This window comes from Drosophila gunungcola (assembly GCF_025200985.1).
Source record: "Drosophila gunungcola strain Sukarami chromosome X unlocalized genomic scaffold, Dgunungcola_SK_2 000056F, whole genome shotgun sequence".
NCBI classification, from domain to species: domain Eukaryota; kingdom Metazoa; phylum Arthropoda; class Insecta; order Diptera; family Drosophilidae; genus Drosophila; species Drosophila gunungcola.
In genome coordinates this window covers 359744-379387 of record NW_026453195.1, presented here as the reverse complement: position 1 = coordinate 379387, position 19644 = coordinate 359744, and the positions used below count along the sequence as shown (strand labels likewise).

Below are 19644 nucleotides of genomic sequence, written 5' to 3'. Positions count from 1 at the left end.
AAAAAAATGCAAACAAATAAACACACCAGACTTTGCAAGAACGTTGACTTAAATACCCTAAAAAAATAAATATTTATGCAAATTCCAAACAATAGTTCGACTTCTGCCGACACACGAGTATTAATCAGTGTTCTTAGATTTTTCAGCATTCTTCAGAGCTTTTGTTTCTAAATTATGGTGGCTATTTAAAAATTATGGACGTATTTTGTAAGGAACTTATAATTTCGATTGAGCATTCCATTCAATTTTATTTTTAAGAAAATCAACTAAGAAAGGTAAGTATAGATTAATGGTAAATATGTTTTAAAATGTAATTATGAAAAAATAAGAACTCTTAACTTAACTTTACTCTCTAAAATTGAGTATCATAGAATTTATATAGGGTATTTCCACGCAAAATTGTTAACAAGCCGCCATTGTGCGAACTTCATTCTTCATTCTACAGTCACTCTGTATCTTTTCTCTGCAAGTTTGCCTGGTTGCCTGTTTGCCAGTTGCCATATGACTATATGATTGCTGCCTGGCTCTGGCTGCGATGTGTCGAGTGCTAAGGTCAGTTGGTGGTTACACACACTCGCGGCCATTCATGTGTGTGTGTTACTTGCAATTTGTTTGCATGTGCGAAATCTTCGGAGCCACAAAACGAACTTTGCTTTGTTGTTTTCTTAGTTTACGAGTGTGTTTTTTTTTTACAATTCCCTGCAAGCGCTTTCTGTTGTTGTTGCGGCTTTAATGGCGGTAATGGTTGGTTTATGTGCCGGTCTTCAAGACTTCAGTCTACGGTCGTCTACAGTCTACGGTCTACAGTGTTCAGTCCCCAGTCTTCAGACTTCAGTCAGTGTGCCATGGCAAAAGATAACGCAGTTTGAAAAGCGGGGAGTGCGGGGTAAATTTAAGGCAAAAGCAGGTCATCGTCACACACGCTGAGATAGACAAAAGTTGGCCTTGCCAAAAGATTTTTTTTATATTTGAAGGGATTCCGTTTTTACAGCACCCTTAGATTGGATCCTCAAATTTGCCACATTGCTTTAATTCAAATTCAAACCATAAAGTGAATTGATATATATATGTAATAGAACTACCCTTTCCATAATCAGTATTTTTATCTGATAATAGCAAAATAGCAATACAAAAAGTAAAAGTAAAAAGTAAATTTAAAATTATCGACCCCATGTTCAATTTTAAAGATCATTTTATAGGCATCGGGTCTAGTATGTAAGCAATCATTGCATTATTATGATTTCAATGATTAATATTGAATAAAATATAATTTAATTAAATATTTTGAATTAAAAGGTATAATGTCGAGTTCATTGCCATGGAAATCGGAAAATTTGCTATGAAAGGGCGGAAAACCTTCACTTGGGCTCACATATCGCGACGGGTATTGGATTACCTTTCCATATATGGGCGATATATCGAAAAACTTTCCAACACAGTTCCATTTACTTGCCACAATTTCGTTGCCTGTTGGTTGGTTTATTTTTGTTTTTGTTATTGTTTTTTTTTTTTTTTTTTTATTTATGCGGTGACATTTTTGTGTGCGTATGCGTGTGCGTTAATTTTTTTCACGGCACAACTCCATCATGATCATAACTACGATCATAATCGTAATCATGATCACTTCTAACGCTGTGCGCGAGCGGCGCGCGTTTTGCTGGCGTCTTTAGCCGCTGGGCTGTCGCCGGCATCAGGTGAAAGTTAAAAGAAAAGCAACAGAAAGAAAAAATAAATAAAATTTCTTCTTTCAGTTTTCGCCTGCACTTTTCCAAGCGACGATTACTTTCGGTGGCTCTCCGGTCTCCGGTCTTCGGTATCCAAACTGCGATCTCCGATCTCCGCTCGCCACCGATCTTATACCACCTCATCAAAGTTAATGTGACAGTTTTGGATGAGTGTGACTATGACGATAATGATGATGGTAATCATGAACTGCAGCCGGATGCAAAAAAGCCGCAGCTTTGAGTGTCATTAACTTTGAAATTCATTTAAACTGAGATTCGGGTGGAAAAGGATTTTTTTTTGGCATAAACCATGTTTAAAATTTTATAACTCAGAATAACAAAATTGAAATTTTTACTGGTTTTTATTAAAAACATTAAATATCTTGAGATTCATTTAAAAACTCACTCCATTATAAAATAAAAATGTATTTTATATATCTACTCTATAGACTAAACATTCAAAGACTAAACATTATAAGATGTATTAGAATTCTTAAATTTTTTAAGCACGAAATAATTTGCAAGCTTTACATTATTTTCTGATTAATAACATTCTAGTTAGTTGTGATTTACGTATGCCAGACAAGTGAGCTTTGACTTGGCCTAGTCTGGCTAGTGAAGTGAGTATCTGCTCCGCGATCCAATCGGTTTGGCTAAGATCTGATCTGGTTTTGCCTCGGTTTTGTCTCTTTGCCGCCCACTTTTGGACATGGCAACAACAAGAGGTATTGGCCACAATAACAAAAATGCCTGCAAAGGTCGTTTCCAAGCCGCACAACAAACAGTTCTCTCCATATCGCTATATAGCCATATATCGCCTCTGCCCCGCCAGTTTTTGATATACAACAAAGTAAACCTGAAACTGGCTCGAAAAATAAAATACTTTTAAGAGTATTTGCTGAGTTGGCATTTATGTGTATCTGTGTGTATCTATCTGCCAATGTTTTCCAAGAAGTTTTTGTATTTCAAGTTGAAATATTTGTCTGCTGATCGCCGAGCTTTATATAGATATAGATATATAAGTATATATATATATATATATATATACATATATGTGCATGACTAACGGCAAAATGCGGCGCCAAATTGGAGTTGGAGACTTGGTCCCAAACAAAAAGTATCTTTGGCGTGTGTGTATCTCTATCTATCAGTATCTGGATTCGTATCTATAGTATCTGCATCTGTATGCCGTTTATGTGTGTCTGTCGCTCTGTATGCTCACATATTTCGGCTGCTTTTCTGACAAACAAAAAATGAACTCGTTCATAGTTCGTCTTAATTGGGTTCTCAAACCAAGCGCAAAAAAAAAATTCCCAAAATGTATTTCTATCTTAAAGATGACATAAATTATGTTGTTATCAGTTTGTAAATAGTAGTTATTTGTCTTTCTAATCAACTATAAGCTCAAGGAATTTTAATTAGTATTTATTTAAAAAGCTGAAAAACTGCGATTATGTATATTTCGTGTAACTAGAAGAAGCTTTAGAAAAATATATATTTATTAAAATATAGGTATCAAAAATGTACACACAAATTTTATTTTTAACTGTTAAAAAGTAATTCGTTGTCAACTATTCCTTGAAATTGGATCACATTTAAATTTTAAGACTTCAACAATGATCATCCCATTAAAAACAGATCACATTTTATGAGCTTTTCTTGTTGATATTTATTTTGTTGTAAGTGCTCGGTGTGAGGGGGAAAAGTTCAATAAACTGTTCGAAAAAGTGAACGAAAATCTTGACATTGAACTTTTGTGAGTAATTTACCTCCACGGTCCGGTCCGCCCCCTTAACCCTCTTAACCCCCTAAAGCACGCACATCTCTTGACAAATGTTTCACGCGCTCGACTAATAAACCTTTTCTCAACAAAAAAAAACAAAACTGTTTGCTTCGCTCCATCTGAAAAACAGTTTTATTTTCTGTTGTTGGGCTTTTTGCAATTAGAGGTGCTTAACAATTGGAGAAGAGCTTCGCGACGAGTCGGGCTCTTTATTTATTTATTTTTTTGTATTTCTTGTTTTTTTTTGGAGGTTTGGGGGTATTCCGTTCTGCATGACTGGACAACAAGTCGTTGGACTGACAGACTGGGAATCAATCAACGATCGACAGACAATGTTAAGGTTAAAGAAATTACATTCGTTGCCCTAAACTGATCGATCGATTCAAGCAACTAACTAACTATCATCATCATCATCATCCGCTCTTTCTCTTCAATCAATTACCGTTGAGTTTCTTTACAATTTCAACAAATCGAATCAAGATATAGGCAAAAGAGAAAGAATAACTTCGGTTGCGGGAAGTCATTGAATCTAGCACGACGACAATTTAATACTCTTTTTAATATAAAATTCGTGGTAGAGTTTGTAATATGTAATCAAGCTCCTGGCATTATCTTTTCTTTATTTTTTGGATTACCTATTATTCATTCTATTAAATAAAGAAAATTTTAATTTATATCTTAGTTTTGAGCCCACGTTAATGAATTTTTCTTAAATTTCAATACTCTACCCTTCCACAAAAAGAAAGATTTCCATTGTGCAATAAGTTCAAATAGAAGATAATTTACCGTTTTCCGTTTGCTTTCTACAGCATTTATTTATTTATTTGTAGAATTCTTTCCTATTCATTAACCAACTGGGACTCCGAGCGTCTCTGTGTTGCCCACAATTTGTTTTACAAACATACTATATATACAACCAGATAGACAAGCAGCACAGAACAGCACAGCTCAGCACAGCACACATTATGCTATGGAGAGTCGTAGTCGTGTACTGTAAAGTTCAAAGTGCTCTAAAGTGCTTTGACTTCCCACCGACTCTCTGACTCTGGCTTTCTGACTCGGGCGGACTTTCCTATCCCCTTGGCCTCCTCCAGAACTTGTTCATCATCTTTTCATGCTTTGCCGATCTCGCGCTGTCTCCGGATTTCCCCCCTCCCCGACTTTTCCGCCACCCCCTTGTCATAGCATTTTCTTCTCCAAGAAGAGAACAGCTGGTTTACAGGTTGTACGCGGCACAAATTATGCAAGGCCCTTCACAGTTTGAAGTTTATAACCTGGTAAAGTGTGTTTTCCGGCAGAATAACTTATCTTCATTGGGGAGAAAGGGGGGAATGGAATAACGAACTCTGATCAGTGATCGTTGATCTTGAGGCAAGCTGACATCCACAGCCCCTGTTGTGCGATCCCAATCCTTATTTACTTGTCCGCCATCACGATTAATTAGGCAATCTCTACTCCAAACGTTATGATCTGCTGCAGTTGATCATTAGATGATCTTCTTTTTTGCAAATGAAAGGATATCTGGACTGTTGGTCGCCCTATCTAGATCAGACTTTGAATTGTAATAAATCTTAAGCAACTTCTCTAAATTAAGAACTCTTCCTACTTACACAGAAATTCCATGATCTCGCAATTGCGCCCCCATCCATTTTTAATAGTTATCATAACAATTATCTTGGCATTTCTTACCTGCAAATAAACAAAGAGAATACATTATTTTTAGACTGTGCAATGGAAGAAAACACCAAAAGGAGAAGGAGCAATAACAATAATATTCAAATAATAAAAATGCCCCATCATATATGGGATGTGAGAAGTTCTCGCGTAGCTCCAACAATACAAAAATTTTAATTTATGCAAAAACAAACAACAACAACAAAAATTAATATACTTGAAAAATAACACTGGCCAGAAAATTCCACACCCCAAAGTTGCAAGTTCCTTCGTACTATATCTATAAATACGATTCTCTCCATGTGGTTACGATGTTATTATTATGATTTTTATTTTCGTTTGCCGGGTTATTTTTAAAACGCCACAGGCAAAACCAAATAAAGCATACAAAGTTCGAGTTCGTGATATATATTTCGTTCGATTGTTGGGGAGGTTTCCAAAGACATTGAAAAAAGCGCCAGTCTTTGCACCCAAAAACAACGAAACTGCACAAAAGTTCAGGAGTTCAAGGCTTGGCCGAAATGTGAGAAAAATCAATAAATCTCAATAATTAAAAACAAATTAACGTGGCCGAGTGTTAATTACCTTTTAAGGAAAGAAAAATACATATAAAATGAATTGAGGAAAAAACCTAAGCCCAACAAAAGAAGAGCCCCCAAACAATGTCAGAGAAATATGCGAAAAAATAAGTAAATTTCAAGTTATCCAATCATAAAGAGACCTTCAAGCTTGTTAACTAAGGATAATAAATGTCATTTAATTAGTCAACATGAGCAGGTAGACAGGGAGAGTGAAAAAAAGGAAATGGAAGGTTAAGTGAGGCCTTTAATTATTTTTTTAAGCTTTCAACTCCTAAGTGATCTTTAATGATCAACAAAAGTACTTGAATTAGATGGGTAATAAAAAAAGAAAGAATTTCAACTAAAAACTTTGCGAATTTAAAAGTCAATTAGTAAATTAGAGACAAATGTTACAATATTAAGTGTTTACTCAAAGCGCTATGTAATATAGAGTTTAAGGAATCAAATAGAATTTTGAGATAATAAAATATCCTGAGTTTTAGAGAACTGTGGGTAAAATGTGTGTTTAAATACCCATAAGTAATATAAGACGGCCTTGTTCTTGCCCGCTTCCCAGTCCATTGAACTGTTGCTAATGGATCGTTTATTTTTTCCCTTCTCCGTTTTTTAGGGAGAGGTTCAAAAAACCCTTTCAGCTCGAAAATCTTTGAAGCGTGCAAATTATGTAAAGAGGAGGCTGAGGGAGGAAGGCGCTGCCCATTTGTCAGATTTATTTGGGTAGTGATTTAGCGGACAGACTTTTGGGGGATCCATCAACATCAACTTCGCATCATGATCGTGAGCATTTTTTCGTGGTGCCTTGCTGCTGCTAATTAGTCAAGTACTTTTTGGCATTCGCAGATTTTGAAGAACAATGGGGGTTTGGGAAAGAGATGGCTTGAAGAAGCCGTGAAAGAGACGGCACGATGTCATCTCCGATTCTTCGCTCTTCTTGCGCTTTGCTTGGTTGCATCTTCTTGCAGACTGACCAGTTTTCTTGTCAGTTCCATTCGCTGCATCTTTGTTGTTGTTGTTGGTGTTGTTGTTGTTGTTTTTGTTGTTGTTGTTTTCAAGGCAAACACCAACGACCTTGACAGCATCTTCAGACCCCCCTCCCCCCTCCGCCAACTCTTTCTGTCTCGCTCTCTCACGATCGTTAAAGCCGCATTCCTTCGGTTTGTCCATTTGATTTGATTTGCCTTTTCCTGCATTCCTCGTTATTTTTTTTACGTTTTTTTGCATTTTACAATATTGTTCTTTATTTTTTACTTGCGGGTGCGGTTGGGTTGATCTCTCCTCCGCAATCCGTACTTGACTCTATTCTGTTCTCTGCCGTTCTCTCTTTTTTTTCTGCAATTTGTATACTTGACATGCCAGGTCGTTTATAGTGCGGAACGTGCGTGAGTGAGTGTGGCACTCGGGGTGCCAGTGTGTGTGTGCGTGCTTTAAAAAGTCTTTTTCGGTCTTTCATCGCTGGTTCTATGCGTAACTTGGGGCTCAGTCGGTTTGGCCAACTGAATTTTGGTATACTCTTGTAAAATGATAAAATATGCAAATTACAAGCCCTTCGGTGGTAATAATTCTCATATTTTTATATTTATTGGGCCAAGAAATGGTAATAGCCTTTAATTATACTTGACTTAAATGTTATTATTTATTATAAAGAGCATTAAAACGTCGAAGAATTATATGTTAATTCTCCGAGCACAATGTTTCAGCTTTTCTTAGCAACAGACATTAAAACGTCGAAGAATTATATGTTAATTCTCCGAGCACAATGTTTCAGCTTTTCTTAGCAACAGACAAGCAAATGTCGCCTTGAAGCCAATACCGCTTAACCCCTCCACGCCCCATACACACGATCCATCGCCGCCTGAAATGCAATTGCATATTGCACTCACTCAATTATAACAAATTGCAAAATAAGCCATAAGCCATTAATTGTCTTTGTTGGTGGGCAAATTTCATCGAGAATCGCGAATCGCGAATCGAGGGAAAACGTTCAGTCGGCGCATTTCTTGAATAACAATTAAAGCAATTAGATCGACAGCGAGAAGGAAAAGCAACTAGAAAACTACGCAACAATTGCAAAATAATTCTCGATTAATTTGATGCGAAAAAAAATGTTCAGCACAAAGCTAGCTGAAAACGAAACACACAAAATATGTAACTAACTAATTAAAAAGTGAAAAAAATTTCCACACATGTGGCAATGTTTTCATTTTGCTGTGTTGTGTTGTGTAATGGGTTAAGAGTGAATGAGTGTGTGAATTATCAATGAATGTAAAGTTCATTTCAATGGGAGCGAAATAAATATATTGCCAGGCGAAGGAATTCGCGCAAAGTGCGACAATAAATAAGCAAATGCAAATGCAATCTTGAGTACAATGTATGAAGGAATTTGAATCTGGGGAAATGCAGTATTAAATAATCAAAACAAGTTGAATACTAAATGATTGGAAAATTTTTAATTGAGACTTTTTTTTACAAAACTTTTCCATTAAAGTATTTAAGAAAATCATTTAAAATTAAAATTAGTTCTCCAACAAATATCCAATAAACACCCTTAAAACCAAAAATAAAAGCCCAACCTAACAATTAAATGAGCACTAAAGCAAACCAAAGTACCCAAAAACCCGATTCGCATGTGAAGCAATTGCAGGCACAATTTGCCATAAAACCCAGCAAAAACTTGAAATGAAAACCGTTAAAAATTAAAATTTCAAATTTGTCAAGCCCCCGAAGCGGTACAAAATAAAAGACTAAAAAGAAAAATATTGTTGCCATTTTCGTTGTGTGGAAACACACAAGGCAAAAGGTGAGTGAAAGAAAGGGAGCCAAAAACGGAGAGGGAGCAGGGTCAGCATGGGTTAAAGCCTTCGACAAGAGACAACAGCAACAACATCAAACCAATTTTGAAGTCCCAAAACGATGTCACGTTTTTTGCCGACAATTTTTGTTTTGTGTATTGTTGTTAAGCGAAAAATTAACATAAACATACGAAAATTATAACAAGCAAGAAGGGAACATTAACTTTAATACCCTATCAAGCTTTTATAAAAAAAAGGTATCTATATAGGTATGTCTACATTTATTTAAATAGAACTTTTATCAATATCGCAAAACCCTATATCTAGACTCTATCGCGAGTTATACATTACAGGATTAAAATGTCTAATTTACAGGTTTAAAATCGTGTAAATTAAATAATATACCCTTTGCAAGGGTATGAACAACAGTCGCAAGAACGAAAAAAGAAATGGCCAATAAAAGGGGTGGGTGGCAGCAAAAGTTGGTAACAACAACACGACAAAAAGAAACAGAAGAGAAAGACAGAGACAAAAAGCAATAAGAAGTTTATTTACCTCTTTTTTTCGAGTCAACAGCAATATGAAAAAATAACCACAAAATCAGCTTTTTATCTGCTACCTCTTAACTCTCTTGTAAACCCCTTCATAATCCCTTTTGACCAAAACAAATGAGCGAACCAAAGCAAGAGATTCACGTTACGCGTTACGAATTTTCAGTCATTTTCATTTTGGTTTTTCACGTTTTTTTTTCACTCATCATTTTTTAAAGTGGAGTTTTTTTTGGCAATTGTTCACGCAAATCACGTAAAATGTTTTCATTGCTGGGGCAAAATGTTGCGCATACGCCGCGTTGCCAGTTGTCCAAAAGTTGCTGGCCTGTTGCTTCGGCAATTAGACAATTTCATTTGCCAGCTTTTGTTGTTGTTGCTGCTGTTGGCCGCTTCTGATGCAACGGTAAATTGGCTTTGGCTGCTTTTGTTGTTGTTTTTTTTTTTTTTTTTCAAGCATAAAGTGCGGAAATTTTGTCGCCAGAGTTGCACCGTTAGCATTTTCAAGTTAGTCATCAGTTGCTGGCAGTTGGGTAGGTAGGTCAGCTTAAAACGTCATTTTTTGTTTGTTTTGTTTATAATTTTTGATAAGAAGTTTCGGGCACAGCACAGTTGCTCATTAGAATTTTAAGTGGTTTTTAAAAACACTTCAAAGATTTGTCTTAAACTCCAATTATTTTGGAAACGATTGTGACATGATTTTAAACGCTTTATTTATTTGGTTTTTAAATTTAAAGAAATAAACGTTTATCTTTATCGATCTTTTAGTGTTTTTTTTAAAAGTTTTCAGGCATTTAAGTGAGAAATTGTACCACAGTCCCCTTAAGTACAATATTTTCTTGAATTCCAAGCCTTTAGGCTTACCTCATATCAATCTAGACCTTATTTTCCCAAGGGCCAATATCGTCTTAAAAAGCACAGCAAAATCAAGAGCAAAGTAAACTGCAGAAATGTGTTATACCATTCCGAAGTATTTTTTTTTTTATTATTATCGCCCAACCTTTTTATCGCCCCAGCGATAAGCACGCTAATTGCCCTGACCATCGATTAGATATCGAGCTGGGTACAGTTTTCCTTGCTCTTGGGAATGGAAATGAAAAAACAAAGAAAAATTAGAAAAATCGAATCCAAAATGAATGCCAAAAGTAAGGCCACAACTTGACCATAAACTTAGTTTTTGCTGGCTTCCAGTTCTATTTGAGATTTCGTTTTCTGTTCGGGGTTAAGGTTCGGTTTCTATTTCTCTTGATTTATATTTCTCTTTTCCACGGCTTGGCCCAATGCCATTTTGGCATTGCACTTGTGCCCAGATTTATTTATTTTTTTGTTTTTTTTTTTTGGTTAGTCACTTGAATGCATTTTCAGTCAAGCTTCCCATTATTTTTTTCCGCTTATAATTAATTCAGCGGAAATGTTTGTGTCTCCCCGCCACCATGCGTCATCGTTGCATTTTGTTAGCTTTAAATTAAAAGCCCGCCTCATTGTCACCTTTGTGCCTGGCCAATTTTGGAAGTGAACTCTAAATAGTAGAGTATATATATATATATATATATGTATATATATATCTTTTTTGCTTTCCATTCGAGTGTGCGGCTCATTAATTTCAGTGTCAGTTGATTGATCGATTAATCGCTTGATTAGTTTCGTAGTTTTTCCTCGATCAAGCCAATGTCAAATTGGAAATTTCATTATCATGCCTGCCGTTCCTATCATCATCGCCTGTTATCAGCTGTTATGCCTCTGACTGGATGCAAACAGCGAGATATTGTAGAGCCCTTAGGTACCGTCCCGGCCAAAGTCCCCCCGCCGTCATATGGAAATTTGTTTTCTCATGCGAAACACAACTTTGTAGTCCGCGATTGAATAACACCACGCGAAACAACTTGCATCATCTGCTGCCCAGTTAGCCAACTGAACTAGTTCTCCAACAAGTGAGTTTGAATAATGGAAATTTAAAAGCTAAAGGTGCTTTTAAGAATTGTCATTCTAATTTCATTTGGTAAATATTGTTTTCATCCGTCAAAAAGTATTTTAATTTTGTTTTTATAATCTTTTAGATAAATTTATTGAAAATACCTATCTTACATAATTTATTGAGTGAGCACTTTTAAGTTTTTCAAAGAAACATTTTATAATAATCACAGCTTTATTTAATTATGTCGGAATTAATAAGTGAAATTAATTATTTAATGCTGCCTAATATTAAATTGAAATATAGGAATTAAACTGAAAAGTAACAAGTATTAACTATAAAATCCAAAGTTATTGATTTTTTGTATTATTCCCCATTTCAAGTAACCCATGTGAGTCAGCTCCATTTGGCGGGCACAAGAATATGTTCAAAAAGCCCCCTTCACTTTTGAACTTTTCAAACGAATCCACTGACAACTTTTGTTCCTTTCTCGACATCCCCCGCAGAAAAAAGCCAAATAATAGAGGCACAAAATGACTCCTTTTGTTGCCCATGGCCATGTCAATGTCAACAGGCCACGGGCTTTGGCTTTTTATTTTTGGACAGCGACAGAAAAAAAAATAATAATGTAGACAAAAACGAAATTGTTTTCCCCCCAATGAAATGCGTCATTGAGCCGAAGAATTAGGAATTGTGAGCCATGGAAACGCGAGAAGGCGGCGGAGGGCAAAGGTTACACGGTAGGAAAATTAGAAGGCACGGGCTTTGTACGTGAAAATGCGACCCAAGCGCATGGGGAACATTGAAATGTAAAACAGCAATAAGAGCACGGGAGCTACAGAGAAAAAAACCAACCAGTAAGATCGTTTTACAATAACATATTTGGCATACGATTTTTATACATATCTATAACTTTAAAAATATACAAATAAATATATAAATATTTTAAAACTTATATGCCTTACATGAAAATATACTTTAAAAATATATAAATAAATAAATAAATATTTTATAACATACAGGAATTACATTGAACAAAAAATTGAATTAATAAAGTTATTTCAAGGCATTACCACATATATTAAGATCTTAAAGTTTTCTCACTCTGCATCCTAATCGGCGACAAAAAAAATACGAAAAATGACTCGCGTTGCCGAGTCGCATTTTACTATCTTATCTTTATTCGTGGAAGACATAGACAAAAGGGAAGCGTCGAAAAAAGGAGCACAAAGGGGTAGATAATGGGGGGAAAACACCAGCCACCCACTCACCACCCAAAAGCCACCCAGCCAAGGTATGCTGTTTGTGTGCCAAGATAAAATTCCACTGGTCCGTATAAATATTACAAAAAAATGCTGTAATCACCAGAGCAGAAGACAAAACGATTTTGCAAGTTAAACTTTATTTTCTAATAAATACTAAAATAATATTTGCAAGAACTTCCGCTCTCTTCAATGGGGAGGGGGCCCCCCTGTCAAGGTCACTGCACATTGATTTCGAACTCGTTCGCTTAGCTCGGCCTTGACTGGAGTCAACTAACCACAAAAAAGCAGTTAAAAACATATATGAAACGTATAAACACAGTGGGGTAAAAAAGAATTCATAACTTAAAGGTTAAAGGCCATTTCGCAGCGCGTCAAGCGGAAATGGAAATCAAAAAATTGCCTAAAAAATTGCTAAATAACAAAGGCAACTAAAGCCAAAAGGCAAATTAGAAAAAATAATAACAAAAGATCAAACAAAGCTGTCCAAAAAACAAACTAAATCATTAGGCAAAATGGAAGCATTAGGAAAATAAGTTTTCGAGTTGTCCTTGACATTTGGATGTTTCCCCCGAGGCAGTAAAAAAGTTGGGGGTGCCTGGAAAAATGTTTGGACAGGTGACAGGAACATTTGGAGCTGCATTTTAATTGGAATTCCTGACAGCTCACGTGAGTTCAAAAGCCCTTATTGTTTTGGTTCTATGAGCTAGTATTTGCAAATTAAATAATCCCAAAAAAATCTACATTAAAAACAATTTGCAAATGTGATAGCATAAAAAAAGATTTTGGTATGGTATGGTGTAGCCCATTAAAATTGAGATTTTTGGTTAAATTGATATCATTAATATTATTGCTTTTGCGGCTGGCCGCTTACCATTAGGGTCTTAAGTTTCCATCCCTCTTTCATTGATCACCCTTCTGTTTACCTTTCGGCAAATTGTCGTGACATTTGGCCATAGTTCACATTAAGCTGTCAGCATGACTTAGTCACCCTGTCAATGACCCTACCCTTCCCCCTCCTCCCACACTCCCCCCTGGCAACCATCCCCCGGCCCATCCCCTCGAAATGACAGCCAAAAACCTCATTAAATGCAGCTGCAGCTTTATCAACAGAAGGAACGAACGAGAACCAGGGGCGGTGGGTGCCAGGGGGTTTTATGAGAGCAATTAAAGTTCAATGCAGCAAGCAAGTTGAATAGGAAGAGGAAGACAAACACATGCCACACTGCGAGGAAAAAGGATTACTAAAGGCATTATGCTAGAAAGCACAAGCCAATATAACCCAGTAACTTCTAATTTGGTTGATATGAATTGAATTCAGTTGTAAATCATCATTGATTGGCAATTTCAAATATATTAATCTATATAACATAAAAACACATTTGATTATCATTGTTTTTTTTTATTTTAAATATATATTTAAAAAAGTAGCCACAAAGAAGTTTTTTTTATAAAAATCTAAAATATTTTCGGGCAGTGCATTATAGTAGTCAAAACGATCCGAAAAACAAATATTTAATGGTGGTTCGGGTGTGAGTGTAGGTGGTTTTTCACTTCCATCGCCCCAAGGGTTGCAATCTATTCCCATTTATTTAATTTCAATGTCCAGGGCGTCGACATCACGATTTATTTTTGGTGGAGAAATGGAGTTGCTAATATTTCACTTCGGACAAGAACATTTCTTCTAATTTTATGTTTTGTCATCAATTTTTATTGACTTTTCGGTTTTTATTTTTTTTTCGTTTTTGAAGTGAGATGTATCATCCCCCAGATTTTCCCACCCATTGAAATTACCGTTAACAACAAGGAAATGTTTACAAAACACATATTTTCTTGCATTTCTTTTGATAAGCAGCTTTTGTTTCTTTGATATCTCGCTCTCGGGTTTTTACTGCCGCATTTTACTCCTCTTATACCCACAACTACAGTATACTCTCCAAAAAGTTAACATATTATTTTGGTTTTTATTTTTGCTTTAAAGGGTTGGGTTGGAGTTTTAAGCCTAAGCTACAGTATCCTTTCAAAATTTATGATAAACACTTTACTAATTTTTTCTTGAATTGTTTTTTTTTATTATAACATTATTAAACCTTTTGTGATCTTTTAATTTTATCAGATATGTTGTCATAATGGGCCAAAGGTGAACCTATTTCGATTTTAGATGATTTACTGTATTGAAAGTGCACTGTAACAACAGAAAATATGTTGATTGCACTTTCTTCAAGCTTTGCTGACTGATTATTTCTGTCTCTTTCTATCTATCTAGCTCCGGCTCTTTCTTCGTCGTCTTCTCCTCTGGCTTTCATGTCTTCTCACTTGGCTTTTATTATCTTCAGTCTTCAATTGTTTTTCTTGTTGTTGTCAACGCGTTAATTATCTGAAGAAAACATTTTTTTCTGTTGTTTGAAGGCAAAAGTGTTGATGTTGATGTTGTCGTTTTTTTTTTTTTATGTTGTTGCTGCTTCCTGAAGCGGGTGTCTTATTGTTATTGTCTGATATGTGATGTTCGCGTTGGTGGAGGATAGGGATTCAACAAAATTACACCCAAGCATATATTCCATAACATATTTTTTGAAAATATGTCAATACAATAAACAAAATAATAAAAGCTAAATTGACAATGTAAACAAAATCACAGATGTATAATTTTAAAAAATGTTTACATATATGTTAAAAAACTTTAAAATTTTAAAAAAAACTTTGAGCGTGCATAAATTCTTTATGTTTTGATACTCATAAAATAACAAATTTCGGTTTGTTTATATGCGTAACAAATGAATGAGCTTCATGCAAATTAGTTTTGGCCCAAAGAAAGGTTGATTATCTTCGAAAGTTTGCGATTCCATGTCCCGCTGACATTTTCCAGCGCAGAAATTTCCATCATTCCTAAATATAGACCGTCCAAGGTCGCATTCCCAGTAAACCACCCGGCGAATTCGCCACCCCATCATTCCCATTTTGACTGTTGACTGACACTCCCCCCAAGAGCTTAGCATAAACCACTCAGTCGGCATATTGAAAAACTCAATTAAAATGAACTCATCATCGACAGTTTGGGGCGCTCTTTTTTATTTGCAGCCCATAAAAGAGATAATCAAAACTGTATCAATACGAGGCAATAAATCATTGGCAGCGTGGGCGTCTCGACTTGGTTTCGGTTAATTAGCCAAAATGGCAATTTGAAAAATTAATTTGCAAATAAACAAAGCTAAACAGAAAAGGAGCAACGGCCCCAGTGGGTAAATGTGGGTGGGTATGAGGCAGTTAAAGCCAAATTTTAATGCGTATTTTTCAGCAAACAAATAATGCATCAACACCAACCCCAAATGCAGATAAACAAATAATAAAGTCTTAACAAATGTTTTTTTTTTTTTTGTATTTTTTAGGTAATAGTGTTCAAAATGGTATTGTAACTTTTTTCCAGAAAAGCCATATTTGTTTTACATATTTTCATAAATTCAAAAAAAAAAATTGTTGTCTATTTTTTTAGCTTTATCTTACCCAATCTTTAAATTTAAAGCAAAACTGATTTTTCTCCTTTCCATTTTTTGGTTTTAAACTTTGTCCCCCCAACTACCCTTGTATCTTTTCCTTTACACACATGGTGGCGAAATCGATTTCGCCTGTAAAAACAAAGGGAAAATCTCGAATCCTGTTGACTTTGTCAATGGGTCCTCAAAACATTAAGGGCGGCGAAGATGAGCGATAGGCACATCCTGGGCACCCTACTCAATACTCAACACTTAAAACCCAATACCCCTATTACGATCGATATTCCCCTCGGGCAGCGTCTAAGATTACCAGAAAACTTTGACTTTGTCAAAGAGCCCAGAAAATAAATGATGTTCGTGCTGTGCTGCTGCTGCAAAGGGTGGTTCTAATGGGCTTTTATATTATTTTGCTAGGACTGAACCTCGCCCACGCACAAATTTGTTTGAGACCAGAAAAACCGAGGCAGAAAACTGAAAATGAACCCAAAGTCATCTATCAGCTGTTTGGGTATGTATTTGTTTTTGTGTGGGCGGCCTTCTCGACCACCTTCCCATTTTGGGTGTTTTGCTTTTTGGAAGGGATTCTGGGGGTTGATTTTCCTTTGACGTCAGTCACACTCATTGAGGTTATGTTAGGTCTCAGAAATGTACAAAACCATTAAGGGAAAATTCGTTTATCAGTGGGAAAGTCTGCCCAACATTTGACATTTTTTGAACTTCAATTTGGTATAATTTCCTTTTGTGTTTCTAACTTGATTAAGAGGTTTATTCTAAATAAAGTGAAATAATTAAGAAAACTCGCAAAATGTGGATTTTATGTTAATTAGAGCCTACAAATCAAATACCGAAACAAAATATATTAATGTTTGCGAATAGGAATTTACTCAGTGGAAACACTATTTAATATTCGTCAAATAGGCAAACACCCAGTCATCAGAGATGTGTATAATATCTGTGTACCTGCACAAATATATCCCAAACTTAATCCCACATAAATAAAGGCCCCCCAAAGGTGTGACTTTCCTCGTGTGCGAGCTTCAATTGAATTGTAAATCATTGTTAATTATTATTGATTCGCACTCTCCGCCAAAAATCTACGTATACACACATAATTTTTTGTGTGCAAAAAATGGAATAAAATTTCCATTATGCAAGCGTTCGGCTGCCGCATGCTGCCCACAAAATGCGTCCTAATTTCCAATTGAAAGGCCAACTCCGAGCTCCAAAAAAACTGGACAATGTGCCAATGCTGAAGTCAAGTGGGCTTTGTGAAGTCTTGTGGCAGCCACAAAAACCAAACACGGCCAAAGACAACTGAAAAACCAGCAACCAAATCTCCAACTCTGGTGTCCACAACTTCATTTGTCTCGCTGTCAATTTGTATTTCTTTTTCTTCGATTTTTTTCTTTTTTTTTTACCATATAAATTGGGCCATAAGCCAACAACAACAACAACGGCCAAGCGAGCAAACACCAACATATAGTTTTTTTTATTTTTCCATACATATATCATCCCATCCATCCAAGTCCAATTATGCACAGCTCAAAAGTTATAAGAAATATATTGTAATATGTGCGTCGCCCAATTGGCCAACATTTATTTTGGCATTCCGGCTTGCAGAAATCAGAAATCCCCTTCGATCCCTTCCCCCTCGAATGATTGACGGCTTGCAATTGTCGAACATTTCCATTTTGGCAGGTTTTTTATTTCACTGGTCATTAGGGCTAAACTTTTTTTTGGGCGAAATTTATTGTGACATAGGGGGTTCATTTAAATACGCTTCAAGTATTTTGGTTGTGTTATTTATGTGGCTTTGAAGTTTAACAACTAACAATTAGTAAGTTTGTAGTTTCAGAGCTTAGAAAATATACATTCTGTGTATACTAAGAAGCTAAAGTTATTCTGTCAAAATAAATAGTTCTTATCTATTTGTGTTATATTGCAGTCGAAGTAAGTAATTCTATTTGCACAATTTTTTACTAAATCCCAAAATGTTTGTATCGCAATGCAAAAGTATTATACGAAACAAAGAACACCCCTTTATTTACTCACTTTCCTCACCTGGTTTTTGTCCCCATCGTTATCTTTTTGCGACTGATAAAAACAAATTAAGCTCTTTTTTCTGGCTCACAGAACGCATTTCTTGGGGTAAACGTTCAAAAATTATGCGTTGATAAAGCAAACGACCCCAAAAAATTAAGAAAATACAGAAAATAAAAACAAAGTCAAGACAAAACGTGAAACGAAAGAAAACGCAGCAACAAGTTGGTATTGAGCGAATGCGGAACCAGAGAAGCATGAGAAACCGAAGCGAAATGGCTTAAAAACAAATGACTATTACCGAGGAAAAAAAACCCGTCTGCGGCAGAACCTTTGCTGCTATATAAGGCAATTTTGGCATTGGAATTCCGAGGGAGTAACAATAAAATAAAATAATAGAAGGAAAAGAGAGTTCAAAATTTAAATCAATTTAATAAAATTGTAAGACCACAGAAAATATTCAAAAAATTTCATTATAAAATACAATAAATATAGGATACATAAATATGCAGTTTCCGTTAATAATTTGCATTCAAAGAAACAGATTTGGTATAAATTAGAGAAATTTGAAGACTTTTAAAACGATCAACAACTTATGCCATAACATTTATGAGAAAGTTAAATTTATTATACAAAAATGTGAATCCATTAAATTTTCATAAACTCAAAGTAAATTTAACGGTTTTAACTTAACTTAACATATTAAATAATTTAACAAACTTTAAAAAACAGAGCTCAACTTGGGACTTATTTTTTACATTTTAAAATACTTTAGAGCCCCATAAGGTATACAACTTTAGTTAACGAAGTAAGATATATCATCTAACGCCCTCTTGAACTACTTTCGTGAAGTATTACCCAACTTAATAAATATAATTTTCATGGGGTTTTTACAACCAACACTACGGAGAAACGGTTCCCTGATAAGAGTTACGATTTGAGACCCACAATCGATGACAGAAAAATTGTTTTTCATATGGCTGGCTGCTTACGAAACTCAAAAACGTCGATTGGGATTTAAGTTTTATTATTAATTTTCGTTTGTTTTTTATTTTTTTGTTGATAACACAAAGCTTATCAAAAACGGGAGAATATGGTGATAGATGGGTACCGTGGAAGTACGAAACAGTGGGGCTGGAAAACAAACGACCTTCGCGAGGGGAAAAAAGGGGCGTTGTGGGTGGCAGTTAGAAGAACTTAGAAGAAACAACGAAATGCAAAACTAATGAGGCAAAAACCAAGCGAAATGCGAAAAAGTTATAATGAAAAGGGTAAAAAATGCAAATCTAGCTGAAAGTAAAGGGCATTTGAGAGGGATAGGAGTACAGGGAGAACGAGATGGGGCAAATCGAAGCCAGGTGGAGCGAGAGAGACGGAACATGAGGGTCAGTTCGCCAGCATACTGTAACAGCTGCTCTTTGGAAGAGTAAGGAAAAGGGAGAAAAAGAGCAGAACATGGAAGATGATGATGAGGAAGATGAGGAATAGGGAAGCATGCAAAGAAAAACACGACAAGAAGGAGCTGCACAGTGGTTGCACAAACCCAAAATTCCTTGAACCAGAATCAGGTAAATAAACTATGAACCCTCGATACATACAACGTCCAGGATCAACTCGGAAATAACAGCAATAAATCTATATAATATTCATTTTGTAGTTGAAGTGTCAGGAAGAATAACACATTTATTTCAGGCTAAATTCAATACTACAGTTTGCCAATTCCGAAATTATCGAAAATATTAAATTTATATTCTTGTCAAAATAAAGTTCAACCATTTTTCGAAGTTAAATAGATGTTTTCTTTAACACTTAACCAAGAATATACTACAAATTCATAAGT

The 19644-nt window shown here is 35.5% G+C and overlaps 1 protein-coding gene across 2 annotated transcripts in view; it reads right to left on the bottom strand.

Moving 5' to 3' along the window:
* The window catches only part of LOC128261168 (death-associated protein kinase related), a 59579-nt gene that overhangs the window by 38277 nt on the left and 1658 nt on the right, over positions 1-19644 (bottom strand). The window lies entirely within an intron of this gene.